The sequence below is a fragment of the Canis lupus genome, chromosome 36 (assembly GCF_003254725.2).
Source record: "Canis lupus dingo isolate Sandy chromosome 36, ASM325472v2, whole genome shotgun sequence".
Lineage (NCBI taxonomy): Eukaryota > Metazoa > Chordata > Mammalia > Carnivora > Canidae > Canis > Canis lupus.
The window spans coordinates 393,544-408,398 of record NC_064278.1 but is presented as its reverse complement, the minus strand read 5'-3'; the positions used below and the strand labels follow the sequence as shown (position 1 = coordinate 408,398).

Below are 14,855 nucleotides of genomic sequence, written 5' to 3'. Positions count from 1 at the left end.
CCCTCTGCCTCTCTCTGTCTCTCTGTCTCTCTGTCTCTCTCATGAATAAATAAAATCTTAAAAAAATAAAAATAAAAAATAAAATAAAATATAAAAATATTAAACATCATTATTCTGTTGATGATATGTGACAATGTATGTAGACACCCTGCAGTGAGGCAGGAATTACTAGAATTTAAAAAGAAATGTATGTAAATCACAGTAGCTAAGTTCATTAGGAAGAAGGAAATGTTTGATGATTGGAAAAGAATATTGCCTATGTCTGTGGAACTCAGCTTGTTAAAATACAGGCAGTATTTATCTCACAGTAAAGAAGATTCATGTTCTCTTTCTTGTTATAGAGTTGACCCACATATTCTATTTAATCACCATTCTTGCCTCATCATACTTAGTTCTTCCTTTTTCCAAACATACTTTTCCACTTCCCCAGATTCCCTGAAGCTTCTTTTCCTTCCTAAGATCAATTGTGTACTGATTTCCAGGCTACCACGTTTGTCAGCCTCCAGGCTATACTGGAAAACCTTGCCTGGGCTCTGCCAGTTGCCTACACTTATTGATTCCTTTTCATTTTCTAATTATCTCCAATTCAATTTTTTGTTCATCGTTGGAATTTTACAAAAGACTATTTTATAATAGAATATTTCTTTAGATCATCCTAGAAATACAGATATCTTGCTCACTACTCATTCATGCTTCTTGGTTTCTGCTGGGGCCTCTTGGGAGGAAGTAATCCTATTGATCATCCTTGATTCTGCAATGAATGCACATCTTTTTAATAATTCCAAATCCTTCTTTAATTAGAAAGCAAGAAAAAAAGGAAATGAAAAACAGAAAAAGAAATTTACTGGTTTCTTCATTCAACAAATATGTATTGAGTCCTCTAAGTGCCAGACGTTGTTCTAGGTGCAAGAGTTTTTTAATAACAAATAAGAAAAGTCTCTGTGTTCCTAAAGCAATCTTCTAGCTGGGAGAGGCAATAAACAAGTATATAATATGTAAAGTGGTGATAAAAACTATGGAGAATGAGGCATAGTATGAAGGATAGCGAGCAGAGGATGATGATGGGGTAGGTTGAATCATATGGATTTGATGTTTTATAGGTTAAAAAAAAAAGTCTAATAGCCACAATTTCATATGATTCAATGTACAGGATGCAATCTTTTGTTTGTTAAAGTTCCCAGTATCCCAAACTTTTGCCTATTTTCTCTTTCTTCTCATCTTTCTCAGGGAATAGATGCCCATCTTTTTTTCCAAGGCCAGATTCTAACTTTAATGTTAATTTCCTTTCTGCTTTACTTTTCTTGACTTTGTCTTCTTAGCAAACTTTTTATTGTTTCCTTTTTTCCTCTAGTCACACTTCTCCTAACCTATTCAATGTACTTTCTCTTGAAGTTTCAACATAAAACTTTTTTTTTTTTTTACCATAAACTTCTATAGCTCAAAATCCTATAGATTTCCTCAACATTCCAACCCATTGTGACCTCTTCTGTCTTTAATATCCCTAATGGAGGTTTTCTGTATTACTCTCATAGTTATTTAGTCTACACTGCCCTATTCTCCTTTAATTCTTCCTGGGCATATTCCTTGTTATCTCCATTATATTGTGATTTCAATGATAGTAACAGAAGAGTCATTTTGCTGTTTCATCTCATCTTGAGACCTAATTAACCATTCATAGGGTAGGTACTCAAAAATCTTTAAAAATAAATACATTCAAATGAATTAGAATCTTAAACTTTTCCTTGATATTCTAGAAAAATAAATTTTGATTTTCATCAATCCTAATAGTTTGCTTCTTGACACACCTTGAAACTCCACAGAATACTCCTATTATTGATGATCAAAAGGAAAGGCAAAAACACATGTAAGTACATGAATTTCCAACAAAATTTATTTTAACTTATTTCTTCAGAGAGTTTGCTATTTTAAACACAAAAATAGTTTCAAATGCAGGATACTGTATTTAAACATTTTGAATCCAGTGACTCAGAAAATAGAAGGACTAATTGCTGTGAATTGTTCAAGCCTACACAGAATTTTGTTTCAATCTCATAACACAGGCTTAGTTCAAGATATGCATGTTCACAAAACAGGTAAAACATCCAAGATGGAGACAAACAGACTCTATATTTGGGTTTACAGAAAGAATTCTAGTAACAAACATAACTTTGAAGATTTTTGTACAGGTTAAACTGCATGAACATGGTATAAATAAAATGATTACCCCTTCAGTTTCTTTTACTAGAAGTTCTTTTAGCACAGTAAAGAATCAAGACTTAACAATGTTAGCTTTAATTTGCACCATTAGATTTCCTACACACAAAACTTCAGGACCCAGGAGAGCCATTGGTGAAGTATCCCACTTTAAGTTAGCACAAAATCTGAACCTATACTGTTAACAAAATAAAAATATATGAAAATCAGTGCTCTCTGCTTGATAGAAAATCTGTTCCCTGTAGTCTTTTACTTTCAACAGCTCAGTTTTGCATGCTTTCAAGACATGGAGGCTGTGAAATTGAGCAAGTGTTAACCTAAAGAAAACCAATGATCTAAAAACTCAACATCTCCAGTTCTGATTAATGGAAACAAAGACAGACTGGATGGGAGTAAAATGAACTATGTTTATAGAGCTTTCCACCTTAATGGAATAATGCAATGGTCGTCATCATTCATATTTTATATTCACTCTCACTATTAATACTACAACATAAACTCATCTAATTTAGAAATGGACCTTATGTGGCCTAATAAACAAAATTGGTGTAATCTAAGGAAATCTAGGCCACCAAGATGAGCTAAGAGGTCTTTTCCCTGCAACACCGTGACCAATTAGAATAATGACTGCTGAAGGAAGATGAGATAGTAAAGCAGAATGACTCAGAAGAGAAAAAAGCCAGACTCAAACGACTTAACTCCAGTAGAATGTAATGGGGAAAGTATTGATTATAACTGACCATCATACTTTATAACATTTTAAATAATATAAATTTTTATACCATGGATTAGGACACTATTTGTCATTCTTATTAAATTATCTTTACTGTAAGGTGTACCTATGCCACATATATATAAATAGCATTACTGAAAACTTACATGTAAATGACATATGTGTTCTGAATCATTTTCCCATAGACTTAGTATAGGATCTCAGATATGTTTGTTTTTTGGTGTGACACAGAATGGAGAAGATGTCATAAGTCAGGATTTTAATGTGAATTTCTATGAGAATTATACCATTATCAATTTCCTGCATTATATATATAATATATATATATAATCTCCAAATGCATTTTCCACACTCACTGAAACCTAATAGTTTGATTTTCATGTGTATTTCTCAGTGATCCTATGGAAACAAAATGTTTAAGTGGTCACTGTGCTTCACACATCCTTGTTTTAAATTATGGTGATGACTATATTTTCAAATTATATTTTTAAATTGTTTGCTGTTTTAATACCTTACTTTCTTTGTTTTAGAATATTGATCATTCTCGATAGCTGCTCTTTAACTTTCATATGCGTAATCATAATATTTACAAATGATGGCAGTTTTGTTTCTTTTTAGTGCTTTTAAATTTATTTTTCATGCTTTATTGATTTAAAGGAGACTCCAGTATAATGTTGATCAGAAAACTGGAAGTCTTAGTCCTGACTTTAAAGACAATGTTTTAGTATTTTATTACGGAGTATCTTGTCTCATGTAATAACATTTGGTCATGAACTTTTTAACATAGTAAATAGGATCTCTTCTATTCCTGTTTGCTGACAGTTTGCCATGAATGGGCTCTGAGTTTATTGAACAATTTTCCTGCAAGTACTGTGAATTATGTTTTAAACCTATTATGATAAATTACACCAATAGATATTTTAACTGTCCTTGTCAGGTTATATCAACGTTATAAGCAAATGCTATATTTGCTTTACCAAAACATAAAATTGTGGAAGAGTTTTCATATTTCTTCTTTTTTAGAACAGTATGAATAAAATAGAGATTATCTAACCCTTGAGTGGTTAAAGTATCCTGTAAATAGATTAAGGATTCATGTCACATTATTTGGGTGATTTTTGTTGTTGTTGTTATTGTTTTTGCTGTTGTTTCTCCCAAGGAACTTTTTCCAAGTATTTTATATTTGCAAAATCATTGGCAAAAATGCTATTGTATAATTGTGGCCTAATTCTCATTACAACTTCTCCATATTGCATAACCTGCCAGAGATTTGTCTATTAGTTTTTCTAAAAAAATAACTTTAGACATTGTTTGCCCTCCCTACTCCTTCTTTATTTTCTATTTAAAATTTTTTTGTTCATATCCTTACATTTTCCCTTCCTCTACTTTCTTTAAATGACTTCATTATTGCTTTTTTATCTGTATAAGTTGAAAGCTATGATTTCAGTATTTCTTTTCTTTTTTTTTTTTTTTTGAGATAACTACTATGACCACTTTAATGTTCTTTTTTTCTAATATGTACATTTAAGGCTTTGCTTTCTAAGAGTGATTGCAACTAAATCCTACACAATTTAATTTATAATGTTTGCATTATCATTCAGGTCTAAATATTTTCTAATTTCCATCACCATTTCTACTTGAAATTGCATGAGTGCAAGTAGGGTTGGGGGGGCAGCAGGACAGAGAGGGAGGGAAAGAGAGAACCCCAAACAGGCTCCACACCCAGTATGGAGCCTGACATGGGACTAGATATTACCACCCGGAATCATTACCTGACCTGAAATCAAGAACCCCAAAACCTTGGATTCTTTGACCCTTCATGGGACTCTTCTTTTCTACTATCCCCCATTCCTTGGCCTCCTTCTTCTGAGACTTCTATCCTCCATTACACCAAGAAAACTGGACAATCTGTGTATTTAGTGTACATAAATGCCCCACAACTTTATGCCTAACTTTAAGCCTAATTTCTATTTGGCTTTCTTAACCTCGGGACAGAGTGACTTTGTACCCTTTTGGTTTAATTTTTCTGCCGATGTGGCTATTAAGAATCCATTTTTTAAGGGCTGTTGCTACTTTCATTTCTATTCATCCTCTCCTTCATGAATAAAAGGACCAGTAATTGCTTCCAAAAAAAAAAAAAAAGGTTGCTTAACCGACTGAACCACCTAGGCACCCTTCATGAGTTCTTTAAATCCAGGGGTTATTTATAAATTTTTTATTTCCAAATATTTGGTGGCTTTTTCTCCTATATTCTCCTAATTTTTAATTATATTGCATTGTAGGCATGTGTGTGATCTGTATGCTTTATTTTATGCCTAAATATGTTGTCGTTTGTTAGTAGTTTCTTATATGTTTGAAAACAATATACTTTAATTCTTGGGTACAGGTTTCTATATATGTCAAACTTGTAACTTTTTTTATAGATCTTATATATATAATTAATGTATAAATAAAATGAATATTACACATAGTCATTTATATATATGTATATACATATATATATAATTTGTACATATACACATAGTTTGTATATGGTAGATCTTAAAATCGTCTAAGAAGTATGTTAAATAAACCATGATAATTATAGATTTGATTTTTATTTTTTGTAAATCAGTCCAATTTTGCTCCATATATTTGGGGGCAACACTGTTAAGTACATACTGATCAACTGCTCCCTTAATTAATTGGCTGTAACCTCTTCTTTCCTTAAGAATGCTTTTGACTTTAAAGTCTCTTTTGTTTGATATTATTATAGTGACATCAGCTTTCTTTGTTTAGTATTTACCTCAAATATAATTTTCCATTCTTTTACACTCACGTTTTTGCATCTTATGTTTTAAGTAGGTCTCTTATAAATAAAACACAGGCAGATGGATTATTTCTTAATCTACTCTAAGAATTCTTGCCGTTTAACTTGCAAATGTAGTCAATTCACTTTGGATTTATTTCTACCATTCTTTCAACTTTTAAGGCTTTTAAAAACTTTTTAAACTTTTTTAACTCATATTTTGAGATCATCATAGATTGATGTGAAGTTATAAGATATACCTTTCACTCGTTTTTCCCAATGGTAATATCAGAATAGCTATAGTAAAATACCTCAACCGGGAAATTGACAGTGATCCTGTCAACTCACCTTATTCAGTTTTCACCAGTTTTACATGTGCGTGTGTGTGTGTGTGTGTGTGTGTGTGTGTGTTCAGGTGTAAGAAGTCCTATCCCATATATGGATGGTGGAACTACCAACACAGTCAAATAGAGAACAATTCCAGCATAAAAATTCCTCTTACTACCTTCACCCATCTCCTTCTCTCCCCCTACCCTCCCAATTTCTGGAAACCATTAATCTGTTCTCCATTTCTATCATTTTGTCATATCAAGAACATTGTATAAGTGGAATCATACAGTGTATATGATTTTGAGATTGTCTTTTCACTCAGCATACCTCTTATCCCTAAGAACCAAATGGTTGTTGTGTATATTGATATTTCTTCCTTTTCTTCCAGTGGCACGGAGACAGTAACATTCTCATTCAGAAGGAGAGAAAACAATTCTTCCCTTCTATTCTTTATTGAAGCCAGTTCCAATTTGGCTTCCCCACAGTGTCTCTACCAATCTACTTTCAAGATCATCAATGACCCCTATATTGCTAAATACAATGGTGATTTCTCAGTTTTAGCTTACCTGACCTACAAGCATCATTAGAGATAATTTTCCTTCTTGAAACACTTCCCTCATTTGGTCACCAGAACATTACACTCTCTTACCCCCTTACTTATTTCACTAACTGGCCCTTTCTCAGTTTCTGTACTTGTTTCCAGTGGTTGCTATAAAAATTATTACGAACTTAGTAGTCTAAAGCAATACAGATTTATTATCCTACAGTTCTGGAGATCAAAAGCCCAACATGGGCTCCCTTGCTAATATCAAGAAGTAAAACCTTCTGGGGGCTCCAGGGAAGAACTGGCCTCCTTGCCTTTTCCAGCCTCTGGAGGTGTTTGCATTCCTTGGCTTGCATTCCTTGGCCTCTTTCAAAAATCATATCCCTCTGACCTCTGCTTCTGTCATTACATCTCCTTCTCTGATTGTGACCTTCCTACTTCCCTTTCATAAAGATTTTTGTGATCACTTCAGACTGATCAGGATAATCCAGGAAAGATCTCCCCATCCCAACAGCCTTAATTTCAATCTGCAAAATCTCTTTTGTCATGTAAGGTATTATATTCACTGGTTTTGGGAATTTAGGATGTGAGCATAAATGGGGGCAGGCATTAATCTACTGCCACATTCTCCTTGATGATTCTTCCACATTTCTATAAGCTAAACACTGGCCCACTCTAAGAGCTCTAGTCTCAGATCTCAGTTTCTTCTGTATCTGTACACTTCTTAAGTTAGTTGATACAGTGGCCCATAGAACTCACATATATCATGGTTTATACTCCAACTATAAACTCCTGATGTTCAAATGTGCATATCCAGTCTGGACTTCTCTACTAAATACCAACTGCATGTTTGACAATCTCCACTAGCACTTTCGATGGGCATATCAAATTCAGCATTCCCCAAAAGGACGTTTTCATTTATCTTATATCCAAAAGCTTATTCTGAGAACGTTTCTCATCTTATTGATTTAAAATTCCAAGTTTGCTTACTCAAGACAAAACCCACAATCCTTCTTTGAAGTCCATCTTTTTCACGACTTATGTCTAATACACCAGAAAATCTAGTCAGTTCTACCTTCAAGGCATATTCTGAAACAAATCGCATTTCTTCATCCCCCTACCAGACTAGTCAAAGCCATCACGATCTCTTGACTGGACATTATAGTATCCTCATCCATCTCCCTGTTTGCATCCTTTCTTTTTATGGTTTATTCTTAACTCAGTGACCTGAATGGAAGCATAAGTCAAGTCACTATACCTCTAGTGACTTCTCCACCCCCAGAAACAAAAGGCAAGAAAATTTACAGAACTTACAGTGTCCTATATCATCTGCTCTCCCTTTCCTGCAACTTCTCTTCTGTTACCTCTGTGACCTTTTTTCTATCACTTTCTCCTTGGCTCCGTCTGTTCCTGTCACACTAAACTCCTTTTCTGTCCTCAAATACAACAGGCATGCTCTCCCTATACAGATTTGTACTTTCTTTCTTCCTTTCCTGGTGTTCTCTGCCCCAGATGTTCCCCTTGGCACATTCCCTTCCTTTCTCTGGGTCTTGGTTTAAATTTGATCTCAGTAAGGCCTTCTCTGACCCCCTAATAAAAAGTTATGAGGTCCATCCCTGCCCTAACACTTCCACTTTTATTTGCCACCCCAGCACTCATTCTCATGTGATATATTCAGAAATCTTTCATCTGCACAGTTCATTTTCAAGATCCTGCACCCTATTTTCTATTTTTTCTCTTAAAGACAGCCCTCAAATTATTTAAGCTCCTGGCACTGTAAAACTTGGATCTGTTTTACTTGTTTATTGTGTGTCTCCCTCCATAGGAATATAAGCTCAATGAGAACAGCAGTTCTTGTCATTTTGGATTACTGCTGCACTTATAGCACACAGGAGAACCTGGCATAGTATGTGATAAATATGTGTTGAATCAACTAATAAAATCAGCAGAAAACAAAAATAAAAAGGCCAATGGATATGACCCTATAAAAGAAATAACTTTTATGTATTTTTAAAAAGTACAATAAACAGAATTAAATGTTAATCAGCAATATAGGAAAATATTTGTCACAATTCTAATAGACAAAGTTGAATGCCTTTAACAGGCCAAACAAAAACCCATGTAAATGAACAAGGCAAATTCTAATTATTCTACAGGAAACTATGTAACCAGTATTTGCCAGCTTTAATAAAATGATGCCTTTGTGCTCTTGTAATAAAGATTCATCTAAACTAGATGGGAGAAACCAACAGCTGATAACTAAATTATTTTGTTCAGCACTTACTCTTTATTAATATTCTTATGTTGGCTCTATTCCAGGGCATCTGGAACAGACTGATGAGACACTATGGACCACTCTCAAAAAATAGAGGCAGTCACAAAGCTTGGGACTTTGCATTTTTCAAGGAGTACACAAGTACATTTTTTTTCTATTCTTAATACAATAGTAATTGTAGGAGTATTTATTAATGTTGAATAAGAAAATGATTGGTTATGAATCACAAGTTACAAGACTAAGGGGCTGCTTTTGTACTGCTGTTTTTAATTATAAGCAGCATTTATATACTTTTTCTAATATAGCCCTAATTTCAGGAGAATTGGTGGTAGGCTTGTTTATTTATAGCATATGTTATCTTTTTAAGATGTTATTTATTTGAATTAGAGCCAAAGAGAGAGAGAGAGAGAGAAGCATGAGTTGTGGGGAGGGGCAGAGGGAGAAGGAGAAGCAGGCTCCCCACTGAGCAGGGAGCCTGATGCCAGGCTCAAATCTCAGGACCCTGGGATCATGACCTGAGCTGAAGGCAGACACTTAAGTGACTGAGCTACCCAGGCATCCCTATAGCATATGTTCTTTAAACAATTACCTAGAATGGTTAAACATTTTTAAATAGGTTGTGTATGCTATTTCAGAACTTTCAGCTTTTTTTCTTTTTTTAAAAATAACATTGATGATTATAAAAATAATTTCTGTTAATTCATTGTAAAATGAATGACAATATAGAGGAATGTAAAGAAGAAACTTTTTCCTATTCTCATCATATAAAGTTTCTATTTTTTAATATTTAACTTACCGTAAATTTTAAACTTTATTTTAACAAAGCTAGGATCTTAAATATTATTTTGCTTTTTGATTTTGTAATTCAATTCTATATTGTAAGCATTCTCATATTGTGTGTTTCTGAAAAATACAAAAACTCAATGGTTTTAATTTGATAAATGCATTGTATTTAATTTATACTATAAAACTGGTCATATATCCCTATTTTCATATAGACTTAAATGGAAAAAGGTTTAACACAATAGTTCCTAAGTAATCAGAATCTAAGTTTTCATTTGTATAAAATCAGAGCTAATGACCATTTTCATTAAGTTGCTTTACCTGCAATACAAGGAGTCAGACAAGCTGCATAACATTCATCAGCCTGTTGCTCTCTTTGGTAATCCTGGTTCAGATTTAGAACCTATTTATCAGAGGTTGTAAACTAATGAGCTTCCCAAAGTCAGTGAGATATTGTGGCTCAACTAATTGGCAGTCCTTTGATGATGGAATCATACATATCCAGCCCTAGCCTTGGATGGTCCCTCTGAATGAGCAAGACTATTTATGACTTTTCTAACATCTGGAAGATAGTAACAAGCCAGTTGCCTTTCCAATAACTTCTAAATCTTAAAAAAACCTTTTTCTAAAAAATATTTTATTTACTCATGAGAAACACAGAAAGAAAATAGAGACCTAGGCAGAGGGAGAAGCAGGCTCCCCACAGGGAGCTCTAAGTGGGACTAGATCCCAGAACTCCAGGATCACACCCTGAGCTGAAGGCAGACGCTCAACCACTGAGCCACCAAGGCATCCCTAAAATAATGTTTTTAGTAAGTAGCTAATATTACAGAAAGGCCAAATTGACATATTCAGAAACCGAGACCATAAGTAATATAATGCCAATGCTTTCCAGAAAAGTCTGGAATTTCTACTACCTAGGACAGCAAAGCGATTATAATAGACTATGTTTTTAAAATTCTCTCCTTGTTCCCAAAGATGTTGCCTTCTGTTTACCAGGGTCTGCTCCCTAGTTGACATAAACATTTAAAAAACATATTCATTTGTAAACATCAACTAGTCTAAGGAAAATGTCACATTCTAACCTTTCAGTAGCTACAAAGACTAATTCAAAGAATGAGAATAGGGTCACCTGGGTGGCTTGGTCAGTTAAGTGTTCAACTCTTGATCTCAGCTTAGGTCATGATCTCAGGGTCATGAGACTGAGCTCATATCAGACTCCATGCTTTGCTTAAGATTCTCTCTCTCCTTCTGCTCCTCCCCACTCGAGTGCATGCACTCTCTCTAAAAAAAAAAAAAAAAAAAAAGGTCCTACACTATTAGTGTTCCTAACTTAGATGTTCATCATTTTGTCCAATCTAATTAAAAAGGGCACTGTACCATTTTTAAAATGAAAGGTTGTTTTAGATTTCTCATATAGCTTATTCCAGCAGAGAAATCACCTTAAAGTTTTTTGGCCTTTTTCCCCTCATATTCCCTTGTGAACTCATTATTTTTAGAATAGTCACAGACTGTATAGATTTGTCCCAAGTATATGATGAAGTTATATTTTTAAACAATCTGAATCAATGGAAATGTTTAGATACTAAATTATGAGGGATTAGAATTCTCAGAAAGGTCTATATCGAAATTCTGAATAAAACATTAAGCATTTATTCACATACAAACTGTGTTAGCCAAGGTACAATGAAATTGCTCAGAAAATTGCTTTTTATAAATATCTACTTTAATGCACTTGTCTTTAAAGAGCAAAATCACTCACCAAATTTTCCAACTAATGTCTCACCTTTGATATTTTGAATATTAGGGATCTGAAAGAATGAGTTTCTATGTGAAGTAGACTCGATAAAGGCCAACCCTGGCAGTTTTATAACTGAAATTTATACCATTCATCTTTAAAAAATGCAGTTTATCATCTATCATAGTCGATGGATGAAATTAGTCAATGTCCAAGCAACAGTCAGTATATATGTGTGCGTGCAGAATATACATTTATGTATATACGTATAAATATATACATCCACATATATCCTGAATGGAATGTAGATGTTGCTTTAGAAGACAGAAATTAAAGTTTAATAAACGTATCCTATATGGCAGTGTAGTGGAGGCCTGACAACTCTTCCCTGTGCTGTCTGCCCCAAGAGGCTAATCTGTGTGAGTGGCCCCAACAGATTCCTGTGCCCTCGGGCTCCCTGTTGTTTCCCTCAACGGGAGGGAAGGCATGGAAGGTGTACATTTCCTGGTTCCTTCCCCATGAGGTTGCTATGGGCTGGCCACGCCCCTGATCAGAAGGTTATCTTTACTCTGAAGGCATCCAGAGCCATCCAATTTTCTTATACTGGGCTCTGGGAAACCCTCCCTCCTCTCATCCTTAACAGTCTACAGATGCAGCTAGTCCAGGTCTATGCATGATCTCTTACACTTCTATAACTTACCCATATTTTTGTGGCTGGCCACTTTTTATAGAAACCTTTCGTAAGTTATCATTTGTGTGAGCCATGTAATTTCTATTGAGGTCCTACTATGTCTCCTTTTCCAGAATTACTCCTCTCCTTGGAAATATTCCCATGCCCATATTAGTGCATGAACTCATCTACTGCCACAGTTGACTGGGTATGGAAAAAAACTCCAGTACTACGATGAGCAAAGAAGAATCCCTTCCTAGAACTTTGGAAATGAAACTAAGAAATTACAACTTTAATTAATCAAATTAATACTTTGATCAAAATAAACATTAACCCCAAGTTTTTGGTGGGCACACACTCTCAGACCCTAGGGAATGGGAAGAAAGCCAATGTGTAGATGAGAGGTGCAGGATCTTTAGTTTTCAAATCCCTGATTCTAGATGTTCATGAGGCCAAACTTCATTCTCCCCCATGGTTTCTGGGATGTGCCAAAGTGTTCTCACAATTGCCTCCCTTTGACTTCACACCCAGTTTAAGATGGACTTCTGCTACTTGGAACAAAAGATCCCACATATAGCCGGCACTGTGCTTAATGTTTTCACATTAAATTCTCATTTGTAGCTCTTGACTCTGCAAAAGCCCTTCAGGGAACACATCAGTATTTTCCTTTACAAGACAAAAACAAAAGCTCAAAAGGTTAAGTAATATATTCAAGGTCACACAACTTGTAAATGACAGAGCTGAGACTTGCACCCAAAATTACAAACCTAGTTACATTAAAATACACTCTTACACCAAAATTTTATTGGTTTTGGGGAGGTAAAAGCATGTATTTCCACCACGTTTAACCAGAAGTTAACTTTCTAATATGCAAACCTATCATGCTACTTTTTCTGCGGAAGAATATTCCAGTGGCTATTACTACTGCTCCAACATAGCTTAGAAAGACTGGCATGATCCAGCCCCTGCCTGCCTCTCCCGCTCTGTCTCATGCATCTTCATCCAGCCGACTCTTTACTCTAGCCAGCCTGAAAGTGTTTCAGTTCTTTAAAAGCACCATGAGCTCTCTCAGTGTCACTCCCTCATGCATACATTTCTTTCTTTCCACGAGTAATTTTCTCTGGTCTCATCTTAGCCATCTTTTCCCAAAGGAATGAGTTGTTCCTCTGACACCTTACCAGGTCTGGGTCAGGTACCATGCCTAAGTGCTCTTGTATTGCCCTGAGCTTCCTGTGTCAGATCCCTAATTCAACAAAACGTATCTGAGGCTCCTATGGGCCATGTCACATCTTCCTATTGTATCGACTGTACTGAGCCCAGGGTCTGATATGGAACAGATATTCAATGATTATTTATTAAGTGAGTGAATGAATTTGCTGTGTTACTCTTTGAATGTATTACCCTCTCATTAAAAAAAAAATGTATAACTGTTTTTCAATCAAATTCTAAAATCTAAAATATCTCTAGTGCTAAGACTACATAATCAATACATGATCTTTACTGTGTTTACTCTCTGTTCCCCACCCATGTTTTATTCAAACCACCCAGAATTTTAATTGGTATTAATATTTTTATATGTCTTTATATTTTAAGAAATCCTTTAACAAGAGAATTACTATCACACCAAATACTATTTAATCTAGCTATTGAACTTTATAAGTTTTACAAGTTTTATCATTGCTGCTTTTTTCCTTCTATCTTCTTCTTTCCCTTTGTCTCTGTTTGATTGATCCATTGATTTTGGCCTATAAAACAAATTTTTCCAAAACTCACTGCATGTCTGAAAAATTCCATTGTACTCAGTTAAAAAGAAGACAACAGACCCAATATAAAGACTCATGATAAGTTCTGTATCACAAAAACCAGAACAATTTGATTATAGTTTGACTCTCCCAGAAATGGAATCTGAAACCAGTCAACCAGGAAGTGCGTGACCAGCACCAGTTGGGTGATGTGCCTGACGGACCCCTGCCATCCCCTAAAGGAAAGTGACCCTTTAATAAAAAAAACCATGGCCTCATTTAACTCCCTTTTCCTACTCCTTTCTGCCTATAAAAGGCTTTCATTTTGTACAGCTTTTGAAAGCTCCTTTCTGCTAGATTGGCTGCTGCCTGATTCAAATCGATTTTCACTCAAATAAACTCTTAAAATTCTTAAGTTGCCTCACTTTATATTTTAACCACTCTTACTTTTTGATACTGAGTATAGAATTCTAGATTCAAAAGCATTTCCATTCAGAACTTTGAAGAGTTTGACCCACGTTTTTTTCAAGTATCCCAAGTAAAACCCAACTAAAACCAGTTTGTTTCTCATTTTTATAAATAATCTAATATTTCTCCCTAGAAACTTTTAGGAATTTTTTTCCTTTCTCCTTGAAGTTCACAACTCTGGCCACGACACATCCAGGTTTGGATTGGTTTTCTTTACACATGCTTGGCATGTTGTACAGGCCTCACATCCAACAGCATGTGTCTGTGTGTGTTCAGCTCAAGAAATAATTTTTTTATTAATTGTTTTTTCGATTTCTGTTCTTAATCATCTTCCCATACTTTTTTCTTATTCTATACCCTGGGAAATTTCCTCCAGATCACTGATAGTCTCAGTTCTGTCCATTCCATCAACTCATATTGTGTTGTGTTTCATTTCAGCAATTACATGTTTAATGTGTTTGTGTTCTTTCTTGTTCTCTGACTACCTGCTTTTCATGACAGTCAGTTCTTGTGTTTATGAATGCAATTTTTTTGAATTTCTCTGAATTTATTATTTTGATAATTATCTTT

At 34.7% G+C, this 14,855-nt stretch overlaps 1 long non-coding RNA gene across 1 annotated transcript; it reads left to right on the top strand.

The window, feature by feature from the left end:
- The first annotated feature begins 1,487 nt into the window (after window positions 1-1,487).
- On the top strand, window positions 1,488-13,631 carry LOC112674755 (uncharacterized). The gene is made up of 4 exons (XR_003145567.3): window positions 1,488-1,679; window positions 1,789-1,864; window positions 8,929-9,025; window positions 12,210-13,631. It is a non-coding gene; the product is annotated as an uncharacterized LOC112674755 (long non-coding RNA).
- Window positions 13,632-14,855: the final 1,224 nt, after the last annotated feature.